The 5,000-nt window shown below is 41.1% G+C and overlaps 2 protein-coding genes across 2 annotated transcripts in view; one reads left to right on the top strand and one right to left on the bottom strand.

Annotated features, from left to right (window-relative positions):
- Window positions 1-5,000, top strand: part of LOC307043152 (uncharacterized protein) — a 117,826-nt gene that overhangs the window by 22,764 nt on the left and 90,062 nt on the right. The gene's annotated exons all lie outside the window — the stretch shown is intronic.
- The window catches only part of LOC307043150 (transmembrane protein 132C), a 264,602-nt gene that overhangs the window by 257,873 nt on the left and 1,729 nt on the right, over window positions 1-5,000 (bottom strand). The gene's annotated exons all lie outside the window — the stretch shown is intronic.

The following is a 5,000-nucleotide window of genomic DNA, read 5'->3' as shown; positions in this document are numbered from 1 at the left end:
TTTCTCACACACGCACACATATAAACATACACACACACACCATACACACAGCGTCCACACACCATGTCTAATCAACCAAGTGAGGCTAATGTAGGGGGAAATGTGTTGCTGATTAGCTCAACCTTAAACCCCAAGACATGACTTCTAGACCTCCAGTAGCGGTCACAAACATATACACACAAACAGACACACAGAATCAGCCCGGTTATTCATGCTAATCTGAGGGAAAATGACTTGCTCATTAGCAAGACCCTTAAACCTCTAGACAGGCCTTTGAAAGTGTCTCACAGTCACCGAGAGGCAGGCTCACACATGCACACTCACACAGGGTTCAGCAGAGGAAGTCGGACTATTCACAAGTATTTAGATTAATCAGTTGACTCTCAGTAACTGCTTGTAGGTTCTATTAATAGCAGAAATGTAAACAGCAGAGCAAAATGCACTAATGAGGATAAAAGGTCCACAGAGACATTTGTAGGCTGATCTATCATCACCGAATGCTTGACTTCAACCCTTTCACTGATCCAAAATCCTTAACCTATACCCTAAAAGCTTCAGTATGCTATTCAAATGTAGCGCTCGTCAGATAATGCTGCATGTGTTTAGACAATCGAGAGGTAAAAATAATCCATTCAAGTAACAAAGTCTTGTGCACTTGGTGACTGGTTCTATTTAAATCAATGCAGATGCTGTGTATTGACAGAGGTTCAGGTCATTCTGAAACGCTGCCTGAGAGCATTTTAAACGCTTCACTCTGCCATTTTTGGTTACTTTTTCAAAACAGCATTTGTGTGCATTATCACCATTTGAAAGAAACACCATTTCACCGCAAAAACAAGACCAAATACACAGAGCTCCTGCACAGAGATCAGGGAGACAGTGACACACCCAGAAGCCGATATAGACACTTTTGTGAGTGAACAATGAATGTATTGGTCTATTCACAATGGACAGTCATTTCAAGAATAAAATATATTTTCATATACAGAAAATAGCATGGGAAAAAAGTATTTGAGTTTGTTTCCAACTAATGAGTCATTTCGCTCTCCGGATATGATAATATTGCCATATTCCCTTGAAATGGTGAGTTATTTTTGAATCAAACTTGAGATTGAGTCCATGCATTTGACTTTGGCAACAATATTGTGGCTATATTATCATTACACATTGAGGTTCCTTTATAATACATGTTTCTGTGCCTCCGTCATGCATTTGTACGCCAGAGAGAAAATGTGTGCGTGCGTTTGTGTCAGTGTAAATATGTCCGGGCCCTGCCGCAATCATTCTGAGGTGTACTGACATAGAAGGAAGGGATAAAGAGGATGAATACGCTCCCAAGGGAAAATAAAACCTCTTTCTCTCCCTCCTCAATCTCTATATCTCCATCGCTACCTCCTCCTCTGCATGATGACAGGAAGAGCTGGTCTCCTTATGACAATGAGAGGCAATTCTTTTCCCCATCATCCAGCTCCTTGACTCTGTTTGTGCGCGTCTCTTTGTGTTTGAGTGGTCTTGTGCGTCTGACTGTGCATACGCTCTCTCTGCCCCACGGAGGAACAATTGAAAGGCTTTTATGCAAGATACAGAAATGAAAACGAGAAAAATAGAATGTCCCATGTACCCATGACAAAGGTCCTGGGTCTCATGGGTTTAATTAGCTAAATATATTAGGAAATATGGTAATAAAGGTTGGACGGTGGTAAAAGCAATGGAAGGAGTCAGAAAATAACATGAAGACAAACTTCAATTAACCATACGTGTTCCAACTGTATTCACACTATCTGTGTTTCATTTTCACAAAGGGAAAATTAGAATGTGAAGTATGCTTAACTGGGCCGCTGATACAGGTAAAGAAATTGTATAATTGGGTATACTGACAACTCAATACAAACAAAACAATGAATTGATTACACTTTTAAAAAAAGCACATTGTGTTAAAAGTTTCGTATTTGAGATAGTGGCAGCTCTTTAAAGTTGCAGTTTGATATATTCCTTCACAAACAGCCAACCTTGAATTCTCATAATTCTGTAATATCGCGAACATACAAGATGCATAAAAAGCAACAAAAATGCAATAGAAGACAGAGAACAAAGGAGGTAGACAGTGAAGTCTGCCTCATGTCCACTTGTTTCATTGCATCCAATTTGAGCTCTTCTAGACCCTCTCTGTATTTCCCTGTACTCTAACCTATTACTACACAAAATGTCCTTGCCAGTGTGTGCATGTCTGTATGTGACACAGGCAGAAAGGAAAAAGGCTCACACTGAAGGGGTATTTCTAACATCATGTTGTTCAGCTGCCCCCCCCCCCCCACACACACACACACATTCCATTTTGCCATCTATTAGGACATGTTAAAAGTTCACGTTTTCCATATCTGAAATAGTTTCTTGTCTGATTTTACAACGTCTCTATTTTTCAGAAAATATGTTCCCTCTGTGTGTGGGTGTGTTTGGATGTGCTGTATGTGTGTGTATGCGAGTGTGTGTGCGACTCAAGCGTGTGTGACACATGAGTGTACGCCGGAGTGAATCAGCGAGTGAATGAAACCAACAATGAGACACAAAGAGAAATACACTCACAAAGAGCAGGGAGAGAGAGAGCAGTGTAGAGAAGAGACAGGGTGTGTGTGTGTGTGTGTGTGTGTGTGTGTGTGTGTGTGTGTGTGTGTGTGTGTGTGTGTGTGTGTGTGTGTGTGTGTGTGTGTGTGTGTGTGTGTGTGTGTGTGTGTGTGTGTGTGTGTGTGTGTGTGTGTGTGTGTGTGTGTGTGTGTGTGTGTGTGTGTGTGTGTGATTCTACATCAGTAATTATTAATGCTCTGTATGGCCTGAGTAATGGTGCATAGTGCTGACATTGTGCTACAGGTTAGCAGTGTGCTGCAAAACACGCTTGAGCACACAGGCAGACCCTTTCACACACACACACACACACACACACACACACCACACAGAATGGTGTTGGGTTTCTTCCTGCTTTTGACACAGAGTACAAACGGTCACATGACTTTTCCCCACATTAAAAAAGGGCTACCTCTACAAAAGCTAAAAGCATTAAAGTGAGCTACTGAACAATGAGGTAATCTGTTGAAAAGTATTTCAATGCTTGTGCTTGTGGTCTCATAATGTCAGTGATTTCAATATTCTAAATGACACCTGCCAGCCAATCATAAATAAGCATTTTTCTTGGACATGGACCCATACAGATATTGATATTTGACAAAAGGTTCCTATTGAAAAATACTGTTTGGTTATTTTATGGTCAACAAGGTATATTTACTGAGGGGGACTGTTGAAAAATAAATTGTCTTCACTCTCTTGTAGGCTAACTAAATCAGTGTCATTGGTATTTCAGTATTGCATTTCTATTTTATTTAAGGCCTAAGCTGATCTGCAAAACACTTTTTTGTTGAAATATCCAACAGATTTAAAAGATGAGTCATGCTGCATATGTACTAAAAGGAAATAAAAGGAAAATAATGTGATTACTCTGACACTAGCCCTCAAATATCAACAAAGCTTGCAGTTGAAGTTTATAAAAAATATGATATATAAAAATTGAACTTGTGAGTTGAATAAGTATTAAACGTGCAATAGCATCTGTAAAGTTTTCCCAGGCCCAATGCCCTCAACAGCCCATGAGAAAATCACCTACCGAGTCATGACCCCCCCCCCCCCCCCCCCCGTAACGACATATTTCTGATGCTCAATGTTTGAGCTTTGAACAAACCATCAATGACAACCTGGAGGCGACCTGGATGATGAAATAACAGAGTGATGCAATTACAATGAAATGCAGTGACATGAAAATAGAAGCGCCACTCAGGAGAATAACGAGCAAATAGCATAAATAGGGACAACTGGAGGGATAAAGACAACTCTTGTAGAGGTCCGGTGAAATGTATTGCTTATGATAAAAAAATGTCGATAGGCTATAGGTTTTTAAGGATGGTGATGTTTTTAAGATATGGAGGTGGGAAATCTTGAAGATTCACAGGTGACGAGAATATACAAACTGTTACTGCAAACACATTTAGCACAAGCAATGCATAAGAACACTGAAGCTCAGAGGAAGGCACCACACTGAAACTGGCAATACACATAGAGAGAGAGAAAAGGCAAGGTTGGTATTTTGCCCTTTTACCTGCCTTAGAGCATTAGAGCCAAATCTCCCCAATGCCCAATAAAACCTGTTAAACCGCAGCCACGTTTAAATGGACCTTTCCATACTCATATGTGTGACGGAGATCAAGACAGTGATTGTGTGTGCGTGTTTAAGAGGAATAGATTATTATATAGACCACAAATAAGAGAGATACTGTCTATCCTTACTACTACCAAGGGAGCAAACAACAGTCAAAGAGCAATATTCACTGTCAGACTAGATCCCTGGCGAAAGACAAAACTCTGTCTTTTATAATCTGTATTGAGGACAGGGGAGTAGAAGAGATGGTGCCAGGAGGAGAGTATGAGAGAGTGTTTGGTTGATTTAATCTTTCGGTTACTCAGCCGTTTTGTCGGGCACAGCTGTTTGGTCTCCTGTCGGTGTGCCGGCGACCACCGCGCTCCGGAGCGCACGGCGCAGCGACTGCCGATCACTGAGCCGTGAGAGAACGAGAGCGCACACTCCCGGGAATGTGATACTAATGCTGAAGGACTGTCATTTGTGCGGAAAACGGAGGCGTACAAGTGCGCACTATGTTCCCAAACCCAAAATATATGTAAGCCTTCTTCCGCATTAATATGCTTCTTCTTCTTTGGTTTTCTCCCGGGAATAAGTGTGGTGTGAACTGAATTCACAAAATCTCAGCGCTGTTTCGGTGTTCTGGAGCAGGACAGTGAATCGCCATCTGCGCAGACTTTTTAGCTCCAAATAAAATATAAGTAGCTTCAGTTGAGCTGTTAGAAGCAGTTCTGTGTTTTTTTAAGTCACAAACCACGAGTTAGATCTATATAAAAGCCCTCTAAAGAGTCATTTCAGGAAATCGGTGCATTTCATAGAC

Source organism: Notothenia rossii (assembly GCF_949606895.1).
Source record: "Notothenia rossii genome assembly, chromosome: 6".
In the NCBI taxonomy this organism is placed as follows: Eukaryota; Metazoa; Chordata; class Actinopteri; order Perciformes; family Nototheniidae; genus Notothenia; species Notothenia rossii.
The sequence above is the reverse complement of the archived record's forward strand: the minus strand, read 5'-3'. Positions and strand labels throughout refer to the sequence as shown.